General features: G+C 37.0%; 1 pseudogene; it reads right to left on the bottom strand.

The window, feature by feature from the left end:
* Positions 1 to 10,617: 10,617 nt before the first annotated feature.
* Positions 10,618 to 13,481, bottom strand: LOC126030725 (kinesin-like protein KIF23; annotated as a pseudogene).
* Positions 13,482 to 13,714: the final 233 nt, after the last annotated feature.

The raw sequence follows: 13,714 nt of genomic DNA on the forward strand, positions 1-13,714 counted from the left end.
TATGGGTTTGCACAGCTAGATTTTTGGAGATTCCTACCATTATCTTCTACACTCTGCTAAGACTTCTCATCAAAGAATGTGGCACAGAGCTAAGATAAACTGTTTGCCCCTGCTCCCAGTTCTCCCAAGAATAGTAGTACATACTATACCATTAGGATGCAGAGAAACTAATTTATTTACTAAGGAGGCCTTTGGCTGGTCTTAGGTCCTAATTCATTTCAGAGCATTTCAGTTGAGATAGTCTTCTTTTACAAGTTTCAGAAGTATTAGAGATACTATACAATGAAAAAAATTCAATTTTTTGTTTTGTTTTTTGTTTTTGTTTGTTTGTTTGTTTTTTGGGTCACACCCGGCGGTGCTCAGAGATTACTCCTGGCTATCTGCTCAGAAATAGCTCCTGGCAGGCACGGGGGACCATATGGGACACCGGGATTCGAACCAACCACCTTTGGTCCTGGGACGACTGCTTGCAAGGCAAACGCCACTGTGCTATCTCTCCAGGCCCAAAAATTCAATTTTTTAAACTCTAAACACCCAGGAGAGATGTTGAACAAATGTTAAAGGTGCTATTTTAATAAAAATATTTGGAGTTTTTTGAGGGAAATTGGGTATTATGAGAAACCAATGAAACTATTTTAGAAGACTGAGATAAAGTCAGTTCAAAATCCTCTTTTTCCCTCTGGAAAAAAAAATTGAGTTCCTAAGGTTTGGGGCATTTGTAGTTTGCTTTCTCAGAAAACTCAGGCCCAGGTAGCCTCCTTCTGTTAATTACTTGCAATTCCCATTTTAAAATTTGGCTTTTTATTTACACTCTGATGTCATCAACAATATAAGACTTTCCTAGATCCTTTCCTTCAATCATTCAAAGACCTTCACCTAGTGCCTTTAGGCAGGAAGTAAATGTACTGGGGATGCAGAAGGGACTATTGAGTAGTAGTAAAATAAGCAACTTAAAATAAAAGACTATACTCTAGAGTTTGAAACCAGCATGATAGGTCATGCCTTTTTTCTCTAGCCCCTATTCTCTCATATAGCACTTCAAACCAAGCTTGCACTTAACTCAGAGTCTTCCTGTGCACATGAGGTTTCTGCTCAGCCTCATCTTAGGAAATGATTACATTTTCAAATCAGGCACATCCTTCATGCAAGGGTTTTGATAAAGGATGTGGAGAGGTAATTTTTTTTAATAACACAAGATATATCAAACCACTTCTGTCTTTGAAAGTCTTAAAGTCACTTGAAAAAAACTTAATAATTTACAAAGTGGCATGAACAGAGAGCAGGGTCAGCCAGATGACTCAGGACTTTCTGCCTCCCACCCCTAGAGAGTATAGAATGTCATGCAACATGGAGAGTGGCTATGGGTATGAAGTTAAAAATCTAAAATGCCTAAAAATATGCTCACATCACAGCAGGAGTAATAAATGCCAGGAATTTTCTATATAGTGTTAAAAAATGTCTAGTATATAGTAGACCCATATAGGAGTCAGAGTAAAGACATAGAAGGACAATATAACTCCTAAAAAGAGACATACTCCTTACCATGAGATGATGTGAAATGAAGTAAATATGAAAAAAGTATATTCTTTCAAAGAGTGTCCCATCAGTTTATTTTAAAAAAAGATTCAAATAAAATAAGAAATGCATTTCATCAAAGGGCTCAGAGGCAAAGCAAGTTTCCAAGTCCATTTTCTCAGTGGAATAGATTAGCTCAGCATTCCTTAATATGTACTGTCTTTGTGCCCAGGGATCATATTGCACATAAACATTTTTTAAAAATTTGTTCAAAGGAAAGATATTTCAATATACAGCAAAAATTTGGGGGGTAGGAATTCAGTATTTTATTAATTTCTATTCACTCCTTCCCTCTCATGCTCATATTTCCTTCATTGTACAAGGTCTTGACATTTTTTCTTAAAAATTCTGACACTATTTTCTTAAACAAGATTTTTGACTCTGAAATTGCAATTCAGCTCACAAGCTAACATAAAAATAATTAGCACTTTTAGGCAGTGGCATCTGCAACTGACTCTGACTTTGATTCAAGCCTTAGATAAGGCTGATGAGGAGGGTCCAGGATCAAGAAACTCTACACCCTACTTGGCCAGGTGCAAGTTGGAAGAGAACCAGACAAGAAAGGCATGGCAGAAAGTTAATCCAGACAGGCAGAGGGACTCCAGAGAGCACTAATCACCCTAGAGGACTGTTCAGGCAAGCTATCAGAATTAGAAGTCCCATGGGTGCTGTAATTTTACTAAGGCAGACATAAGGGTTCAATGCCAATGTGATCTCTGCACAAAACTCAAATCCTCAGTCCCAAGAGAAGAATTCTAGGAAGGCAAAGAGACAAAATCCCCAGTATTTGAAACACTAAACAAAGAGAAAAGAGCAAGTGCTTAACAAAGAAACATGAGTTCAGGAAAAAAAAAAAAAAAAAAACAGTACCCTCTCAACCAAAACTCATCACCATAGAAAAGTACTGCCCTGTTGATTGAACAAACTGAAGCACAATTAAGTTAGCTAAAGCTGCTAGAGAGACAGGTTTCAGGTATGCAAATCCAAGTATTCATTCTATCACATCACACAAGACTTGTCAAAGAAGTTAAGTGCATCAGACACAAACCTAGAGCAAACTGTGGGCTATCTGTCATCTCCAGACTTGTGATGCGGTACAAATCACAGATCAAAAATGTCTTCTGCACTGAATCAGAAGGCACAGCTCTTGAAGCTATGGGTCAAGAAGAAATCACACTCCTAAATGTATATGTACCCAATGATGGACCTTTAAAATACTTAATACAGCTCTTGACAAACCTAAAAATATATATCAATACCAGCACAATAATAGTGAAAGAACTCAACACTGCACTGACACCCCTTGATAAATCAAGCAGGTTGAAACCCAACAAGAATATATTATCTATGGGAAGAGAAATGAAAGAACATGGCCTAATAGACGTATATAGGGCACTCCATCCCCAGAAAGCTGGATACACATTCTTCTTCAATTCACATAGATCATTATCCAGGATAGAACACATGCTGGCCCATAAAACATATATCCATAATGTCAAGAGGATAGAAATTGTACAAACTACCTTCACATACCACAGACATTGAAATTAGGTGAAATTCGATACGCTACAAAGAAACACAGAAGAAAAAAATTAACACTTGGAAACTAAACAGTTCACTACTGAACAAACAGTGGGTCAGAGATGAAATAAAAAAAGAAAATCAAAGCATCCCTAGAAACAAATGACAACAAAGACACAAATTGTCAGAGTTTATGGAAACACCAAAAGCAGTACTAAGAGGAAAATTTATAGCCTTGCAAGCACACATCAGAAAGGAAGAAAAAGCCTATATAAAAAGTTTAATGACACAGCTTTTAGAATTAAAAAATGACCAACAAAATGAACCCCAAAAAGATAGGTAGAAGAAAATAACAAAGCTTAGAGCAGAAATCAATGAAATGGAAATCCAAAAAACAATGGAAAAGATCAACGAAAGCAAAAGTTCTTTGAAAAAATAAACAAGAATGATAAACTACTAGCAAAACTCACAAAGAAATGGAGAGAGAAATCTAATACAACAGATTAAGAATGAAAAGGGGGAGATCACAGATACTGCAGAGATTCAAAAGGTAATGCCACGAAACATGAAAACCTAAAAGAAATGGATAAATTCTTGGACTCTTATAATCTTCCGTGGTTAAACCAGGATGAACTTGTATATCAAAATAGACACATCACTACTGAGGAAATTAAAGTGGTCATCAAGAATCTTCCCAAAAACAAAAGCCCAGTCCCAGATGGATTCATTAATGAATTCTTTTCAACCTTTCAAGAGGAACTTCTACCAATGCTCTTCAGGCTCTTTCATGAAATTGAAGAATCAGGAACACTCCCAAACAGTTTTTACAAAGCTAACATCACCTTGATGACAAACCAGACAGAGATGCTGCAAAAAAAAGAAAGAAAGGAAAGAAAGAAAGAAAGAAAGAAGAAGAAAGAAAGAAGAAAGAGAAAGAAAGAAGAAAGAAAGAAAGAAAGAAAGAAAGAAAAGAAAGAAAGAAAGAAAGAAGGAAGGAAGGAAGGAAGGAAGGAAGGAAGGAAGGAAGGAAGGAAGGAAGGAAGAAGAAAGAAAGGAAGGAAGAAGAAAGAAAGAAAGAAAGAAAGAAAGAAAGAAGAAAGAAAGAAAGAAAGAAAGAAAAGAAAGAAAAAAGAAAGAAAAAGAAAGAAAGAAGAAGAAAAGAAAGATGAAAGAGAAAGAAAGAAAGAAAGAAAGAAAGAAAGAAGGAAGGAAGAAAGAAAGAAAGAAAGAAAAAGAAAGAAAGGATGGAAGGAAGGAAGGAAGAAAGAAAGAGAAAGAAAGAAAGATGAAAGATGAAAGATGAAAGAGAAAGAAAGAAGAAAGAAAGAAAGAAGAAAAAAAGAAAGAAAGAAAGAAAGAAAGAAAGAAAGAAAGAAAGAAAGAAAGAAAGAAAGAAAGAAAGAAAGAAAGAAAGAAAGAAAGAAAGAAAGAAAGAAAGAAAGAAAAGAAAAGAAAAAAGAAAACTACAGACCAATATTCCTGACAAACATAGATGCAAAGCTCCTCAACAAAATTCTGGCAAACAGGATCCAATGCCTCATCAAGAAGGTCATTCACAATGACTATATAGGTTTTATCCAAGGAATGCAAGGATAGTTTAACATTTGTAAATCAATCAATATAATACACCATATCAACAAAAAGAAAAATAAAAACTGTATGATCATATCAATAGATGCTGACAAAGCATTTGATAAGGTCCAACACCCATTCTTGATAAAAAAAAAAAACTCTTATCAAGATGGGAATAGAAGAAACTTTTCTCAATATAGTAGAGACAATTTACCACAAACCAATAGCAAATATTTTCTAAATGGAGATAAATTAATAGCCTTTTCTCTAAAATCCGGTACAAGACAAGACTGCCCTCTCTCACTACTATAATTCAACATAGTACTGAAAGTTCTTGCCATAAGGCAAGAAAAAGATATCAAGGGCATCCGGATAGAAAGGAAGAAGTCAAGCTCTCTCTGTTTGCCGATGACATAATACTATATTTAGAAAGCCCTAAAGGCTCTATCAAAAAACTTCTAGAAACAGGGCCCAGAGAGATAGCACAGTGGCGTTTGCCTAGCAAGCAGCAGATCCAGGACCTAAGGTGGTTGGTTCAAATCCCGGTGTCCCATATGGTCCCCCGTGCCTGCCAGGAGCTGTTTCTGAGCAGACAGCCAGGAGTAAAACCTGAGCACCGCCGGGTGTGGCCCAAAAACAAAAACAAAAACAAACAAACAAAAAAAACTTCTAGAAACAATAGATTCGTATAACAAAATAGCAAAATACAAAATTAATAAGCAAAAATCAATGGTCTTTTATACACCAATAATGATATAGCTATAGATATATATAGAGATACATGTTTATATATATATCTAAAAATATTGGAGTCAACTTAACTAAAGATGTGAAGGACTTATACAAAGAAAACTACAAAACCCTGCTTCAAGAAATAAAAGAGGATATGTAGAAATGGAGGCATATATTCTGCTCATGGACTGGGAGGATTAACATAATTAAAATGTTAATACTCCCCAAGGCATTGTACAGATTTAATACAATTCCTCTAAGGATACCCATAACATTCGTCAAAAAAGTGGATCAAACACTTCTGAAATTCATCTGGAACAATAAATACACAAGAATAGCCAGAGCAACCCTTGGAAAAAGGAATATGGGGGTCATCACTTTTCCCAACTTTAAATTGTATTACAAAGCAATAGTCATTAAAACAGCCTCATGGTATTGGAATAAAGACAGACCCTCTGATTAGTGGAGTAGACTAGAGTATTCAGAGAATGCTCCCCAGATATAAAATAAATTAATCTTTGATAAAGAGGCAAGAAATACAAAATGGAGCAAGGAAAGCATCTTTAACAAGTGGTGTTGGCACAACTGGGCAGCCACTTGCAAAAAAATATGGTCTCAGACCTCCAGCTAACACCATGCACCAAGGTCAAATGCAAATGGATTAAAGGCCTTGATATCAGATCTGAAACCCTAAAGTATATAGAACAACATGTATGTAAAACACTCCAGGACATTGAAACTAAAAGTATCTTCAAGGAACAAACAGCACTCTCCAAACAAGATGAAGCAGAGATATACACATGGGACTATATTAAGCTGAGAAGCTTCTACATCTCAAAAGAAATAATACCTGTGATACAAAAGCCACTCACAGAAAGGTAGAAGCTATTCACCCAATACCCATCAGATAAGGAGCTAATTTCTAACATATACAAGTTACTGACAGAACTTAACGAGACCAAACATCTAACCCATCAAAAAAAATGGGGAGAAGAAATGAACAGACAATTTCTTAAAGAAGAAATACAAATGGCCAAAAGGCACATTAAAAAATGCTCCACATCACAACTCATCAGGGAGATGCAAATCAAAACAACAATGTGGTACCAATCACACCACAGGGATTGGCACAAATCACAAAGAACAAGAACAATCAGTGCTGGTGGAGAAGTGGGTAGAAAGAAACTCTCATTCACTGCTGATGGAAATGTCGTCTACTCCAGCCCTTATGGAAAACAATATGAAGAATCCTACAAAAACTGAAAATTGAATTCCCATTTGATCCAGCTATACTACTCGGAGGGATACCCTAGGAACACAAAAATACAATACAAAAATCCCTTCTTCACACTTATACTCATCACTTTTTACAATAACCAACTCTGGAAACAACCAAGATGCCCTTCAACAGATGAATGGTTAAAGAAACTGAGGTACATATACACAATGGAATATTATGCAGCCATCAGAAGAGATGAAGTCATGAAATTTTCCTACTACCCATTGTTCTTTTGTGGGCTGGAATGCTGGCATTTCAGAGTGATTAATAAAGTGATCTATTAAACTGATTGTATAAAAGGTGGCTAGAGGTGTATCTTTTTACAGGTTATTTTCCTAAACAAGCGAGGTTATCTAAGTATAATAAAAATATTCCAAAATAATTCATTGGTTCCTTTAACTGAGTTTTGTGCTGTATATTTTCTAAGAGAAGAAAGTTCTAGGCCCATATATGCCTATAAGTATATGGCATCAACTAAAATGACTTTACACTTAGCATGTCCTTACTGTTTGGAAGGAATAGAGTTGATGGGAGGGACTGGAGGGCCCCTCTCTATGCCAACACACACCTGAGATGCATGCAGGACTACAGTGGGATCTGCCAAAGTCAGAATTTTATAGAGCACATTAATCCCTTTTCTCTCATCTTTGTGCAGACACATTCATTGCTCTCAGGTGTGCCACCTTTTCTGGGACCCCATTATTCAAACCCCAGGGCTTCCCTCACAAACCTAAAAAACACTATATGCTGCATTTCTCCAATATTATCTTCTTGGTTTCAAGCATATTTTGGAGTGACAAATTAATGTTCCTGTCTTAGTAAGAATTTTCAGTGATGAGTTTCTTAATTCAAGAAAATTGTTTATAGTGTTAATTCTAGATTTACAAAATGGTAATAGAAATTATTTAAGGATAGAAAATCTATTGGTAATTTTTAAGAGCTATATATGAACCACATTCAATAGTATTTAGAGGACCTAAGGCTATTCTTGGTAATGCTTGGACACAGGAGTGTGGTGCTCAAACTAGGCAGTACTCAAGACCACAAATTTCTCTCCCAGTAATACTTGGAGGTCTACATATGATGGATCCCAAGAGCCACTGGGATTACATACAGTCATCTGGACGTTACCTAAAGCATGAGGAATAATGATCAAAATTAGTCTTGCAAATATTTGACATGTTTTTGAGGGGGTTTTTTTGTCTCTTAAATTGTGTTAGGAATAGCTGTGTGTTGGACTTATCATATATGGTTGCAATCATGGCAATTGTTGTAGTTTTCTACTTGGAAATCAAATGTGCATAGATTAGGAACATATAGAGGATTTTGAACTTACCTGAATTACCAGGTTATTTATCTGAATTACCAGGTAATATCTTTACTAATTTCTACTTTATATGTCAATAATATCACTACTAAATATTCAAAAGTAGAGGTGGCTGTGAAATAAACCCAACTATGTGATACTACACATGGCTTTACCAAAAAAATTATGATTTGGATAACACTTTTACTTGGTTTTAAATCATAGAATTTTTTCAGTAGAATCACTTTGCAATAAGTCTGTGCATATAAAATCTGAATAGGCTCTGGAGATTATGTACTGATAAAACTATTGTACATAATAGATGTACTTTGAAAAGTCACATATAAATATAGATGTGCACTATTTAAAAGATAATAAGGCATAGTGCTATTTAAAGAAAGCCTATAATGATACCTATTATAGGTACCTTTATAAAAATCTTTAATCACTTCTAAATGAAGTCTTCAAGCTTCTATCACATAATTTATTTGTACACACAAATTTATATATCATAAATTTATACAAAAATCTGCAAAAGCAATATCTGGGAGCTATATATATACTAATAGTAAATATCTACCCTGGGTTTACATTAACTTTTACTCCTAATTTTTTTTTATTGTTGCTCTATTTTGCAGTTCTACATAATTCTGGTTTCACTAAAAGCCATCAACCTTCATCCAGTAAGGATGCTGCCTGGATAAAAGGCACAAAAATATAAGGATTTGACCCCAATTGTAATCAATTATAAAGAAACAAAGTCTTTTAAAAATAGAACATTTTTGTTCAAGTAATATTAACTTTGGTAGTATATGTTTCAGGCACATAATTCAGCATTATAATCTACTTGCTATTATATCCTACATTATGATTACTACCCAAACTCTAATAGTTCTACCCTATAGTTAATTATTTTGTTGTCTATTTGTTTGTTACTTCAAAAACTGCTCAGTGGTCCACGGGTCCTTCCATTGACTCATGACCAATTGAGTCCTTCAGTGTAAAGGCCTTATTATCTGCTGGGGGCCTTAGGTATGAATGCTGAAGATTACTAAGGTCACCTCAGAGGTACTCTTAGGTCTTTTAGACTGCACCCTATAATGTTCAAGGTACTATATGGTACAAAAGATAGAACCAAGTTAGCTGCACATGCACCTTAACCCGTGTACTATATCTCTGCCCCCCCAAAAGGATCTTTTTAATGTGAATATTGAATATATTGAATATTTAAGTATGTGCTAAACATGTTCATCAGTATTTGTGTCTTAAGTTTTTTACTATTCTCCACAGATTCTTCATAGGAGCTGCATTTGTTTCTTTTCTTTTGCCAATAATATGTGAAGTTTTGAGGCCGGAGAGATAGCATGGAGGTAAGGCATTTGCCTTTCATGCAGAAGGTCATTGGTTTGAATCCCAGTATCCCATATGGTCCCCCAAGCCTGCCAGGAGTGATTTCTGAGCATGGAGCCAGGAGTAGCCTCTGTGCACTGCCAAGTGTGACCACCCCCCCCCCCAAAAAAAAACCAAGCAAACAAAATATATGAAGTTTCCTTTTTTCCCACTTTCATGTCAGCATCTTTTCTGTCTTTAAAATTTGTCATTCCACCCTTCATTAACAACATTGCACACCACAGTGTCAAAAAAGGAAAGAGAGAAGTAAAATGCCTGCCCCAGAGGCAGGCAAGGGGAGGAGGAAGAGGATGAAAAGGAAAATGAGGACACTGGTGACAGAAAAAATACACTGGTGATGGATGGTGTTCATTGTATGACTGAAACTCAGTCACAAACATTTTGTAACTATAGTACTTAAAAAAGTATTAATAAAAATAAAGTAAGTTATGCCCATGCATGTAAGATGCTATTTCATTTGTAGCTTTTATTTTTATTTACCTAATGTGATTGATGAGCCTTTTTATATACCTATTTGTATGTCTTTTTTTGAAAAGCATATTTTCAGATTTTTGCCCATTTTAAATTGAGTTTTTAATTTTTGTTGTTAACTTATATACATTTTTATTTATGTTGGATATGAAATAATAAGAAGTATGATCTGTGGATATGGTGTTTTTGTTTTGATGATATTTCTTTTTTTTTGTATTTCTTAGTACTTTATTATTTCAATTTTTTTTCATATCTAAATGCCAGAAAGTGAATATATACATGCACAGTAACAACTTCCCTATTAATTGGCCAGTGACAACATTGCTTCAATTGTTAAGTGTGTCTAAAGTGCATTCTTGCAGCTAATCAATAGCATCTGTTTTGTTTATAAAACCTTAATATTCAAAGCAAGGAAAGTCACAACCAAAAATGAAGTGTGATATAAATTCTTCCTTAATCACAGAAAATAAAACATGCATCAATTAATTTATTACATATCATATACAAAAGAGTAGCATTACAAAAAGTTCATATGGCAATAAAAAAGTCTTTCTTCACTATTAATATTAAATACAGGAAGGCATATAATATGAAGTCTTTTGAATCAAAGATATCTTTGGGACAATAGGGAATATTTGATCAAAGGCCAGTGTATGATATATGAAGTCCATGATATTCAACAAAGTTAGTCTAGCAGGCTCTGAAGATATCACCAACACAGATGGAAATGTTTCATATTAAGATGGTCAACTCATGGCTTCTTGCGCTTGGGCTGTGCATGATGTTGATACCCAGGTCCCAGTTGAGAGCCTGCTCTCATCTCCACAACCACAGAACACCTTGTTTCTACATCGGTCCATTCAGACTCAGTACCATCTGGCTGGGCAGACACTATTGTGGAAGATCTTCGTTTCCGACCAGTTGGTGATTTTTGTTTTAATGTCTCAATGTCAGTAAACTGTACAGACTGTCCGCCGCCCCTTGTTTTATAAACATCACCTTTTACCTTTATCAGTTTAGTCTCTATCTCCCCATCGGAGGCTAGTTCCTGGTGGGTCAGCATGTACTTCTCACACTTAGCTAGTGCCTTTTCATTTGCAACAGACACTGTGATGGCTTTAGGGGCATGTGGCTGCATGACTGTCTCAGTTTGCACGTTAGAGGCAGGCTTATGATCTACCCATCTGTCTCCCGCAGAGTGTGATCGTCTGTGTCCTTGACGGATTGGTGGTGCATTCCTGCAGGAATGATCCTCTTCTGTTTCTAGCTCATTTCTGAATGTGGGAACAACCTCCCTGCTTTCAGTCAGGTACATCCCTCGCCTTCTGTCTGACACAGTACAAGCTTTACTTTGTCCTGGCTCCTGCTGCCTACGCCTTGCAATAGATGTGACATTGACAGGTGTGTTGTATGAAGGAATTTTCTGCTCCCACTCAGAAATACAGGAAGCTACAGAAATGCAGCTGCAAGAGTTAGAGCGCCTATGTAGCTGTGGCTGGCTCATGAGTTGCTGGACGTTGGGGATCTGGGCAATATAGTTACTAGAAAGAGGTACTGGCAATGGAGAAACAGATCTTGGAGTAATTCGTTCTCGATCCCTCTCCCGAGAGGGCCTCTCTGGCTTTTCAGCTTTAGGTTCAGTGACTGTAGCCTTCAGCTGTTTAAGTTTTTCGTCTTTGACCCAGAGTTTATTTTGCATCTCCAGCTGTTTGGCTGCCACTCCATGTTCACATTCTTTTTCCCACTTCATCGTCGTTTCTGTCACCATGCCTTGCAACCTGGCTTCCAACCTCTTTTTGTCAGAAAACTGTCGCTGAAGTTTTTGATTCTGTGTTTCAAGTTCCTGTTGCAGAGTGTGTTTATCTTCTTCGTATATAGTAGTTGTTTTTTCTAGAATTTCAATCTTATATTTTAGAGTTTTGTTTTTCTTCTCCAGTCGTTCTATTTTCATCTTTTGTCCTGAGATCACCTTTTCTTTCTCATTTAGTTTTTCTTGGACATAGTTTTCTTTATTTAAAACACTACTTTCAAGTTCTTGCAATAAAGCTTTAAAATTAATAGCTTGTTTGTTAAACTCACTGATCATCATTTGTTGTAGGCTGTGTCGTTTCTCTAACGCTTCAATAGTTTGGGAAGAGTCTGATCGTCATTGATATCCAAAATCTCACAACTTGGCAAAGGTGGAAAACTCTGTAGAACCACTTCTGTAACCAACAGTTCATCTCCAACTGGACCTCCCTGAACCTGGTTTCTGTATCATCTTCCAGGCGTTAAACCACATATAGCTTTGTCTACTGGTCTTGTCACTTCAACTTCTTGGGTCACTTCTGCAAATCTCATGACTTGCAAGCACTCTTCATAATCTTCAGCCTTTGGATTCACACACACGATCATGCGTACTTTTCCTTCCCCATCAAAGTAGTTCTTGAACAGATGCGTTAATTTTGAATCTCGATATGGAACCATCTTGTTAGTTCCATATATTTGATTCTCTCTCAGGACCTCCATGCAAGTCCTCAATGTCATTAATGATTGATTAATGTTACCTGCTTCACGCAATCTATTCCCTTCTGCTTTTGTCTGGTTAGTTCTTTCACTTCCAGCAAGATTTACCAAAGACAACTGGCTTATAGTGATTTGTTCTTTTTCCTGCAAGACATTGTCTCCATCTGCATCCAAGGGAGCCTGAACCAATTTAATGTTGAATACACTATGTGAACGACTGGATTCACGGTTCAGATGCGTATTTGCAATGTGTCTCTTTTTCTGTCCTCTGCAGAAAATCTCAAAAGCCTCTTCAGTTGTTTTAACTTCTAATTCTGTACATCCTGCAACATACATGTTATGGTTCTTATCTTCACGGAGCACTTTAGACTGTGGAATTTTTGGCTTTATGGGATCAAACGGTGCCTCTTCCAAAAGATCATATATGTAATTGTTATATATTTCAATATAGGAAACAAATACACCATAGACACTATCTTCATCAACTTCTACTTTGCAAAATTCCTGTACATTTATCATATCTACAAGCTCTGGATCTATTTGTCGCTTGTTGGAGGGTGTCTTTGGATTGGGCATGGCATCTCTTTTCTGCCGTTCTAATAAAGCATCAACTTCACACTGTATGTCCATACTGTTCCTATCATTAGATTTAAAAACATATCGTTTAGCTTGAAATGAACCAATACTGTTAAATATCATGTCCAAGCAACGAGGAAGTAGTCCTCCTTCTCCTGGAGAACCAGTCATTGTATGTGTTTTTCCACTTCCAGTCACACCGTATGTGAAAAGGACACCATTTTTGCCATGAATGAGGTTTTCTACTAAGGGATTAGCTACAACATCAAAGAGCTCCTTCTGGGTGGTATGAGTACCAAATACTTGTTTGAATGTATACTGAGTCTCCTTATAGTCACCATTTCTGTTCAGTCTGTAACCCTCCGGAGTGTGTAGCTGGACAGTTGTGTTAATGATCACTTCTATGCAACACTCCTGGTCAGGGAAGTTCAGTGGGCGCACCCTACAATATACCCCAACTGGATCTTTCAGACTTGTCTGGGATCCTTTTTTCATCATTATTTTCCTGGACATCTTAGTTCTCGCGGACTTCATGGCTCAGGCGAGTCTCCTGCGGTCCCCGACGGGCAGAGGAGAGAGCGCAACGGCGAGCAGAGCTGCAGCCGCAGGGCGTGCGGGCGGGCAGGCGGAAGCGACTCCGGCCGGCCGGCTGGCGGAGGCGAGAGCGGCGGCGGCGCGGACAGAGCCCCCAGGTGAGCTCGCGCCCGCCCTGCGCTTTTCAAACCGGCCAATTAGGGGCCGCCAACCGCGAAGGGGCGGGGCCTCGG

The sequence above is a fragment of the Suncus etruscus genome, chromosome 15 (assembly GCF_024139225.1).
Source record: "Suncus etruscus isolate mSunEtr1 chromosome 15, mSunEtr1.pri.cur, whole genome shotgun sequence".
NCBI lineage: Eukaryota > Metazoa > Chordata > Mammalia > Eulipotyphla > Soricidae > Suncus > Suncus etruscus.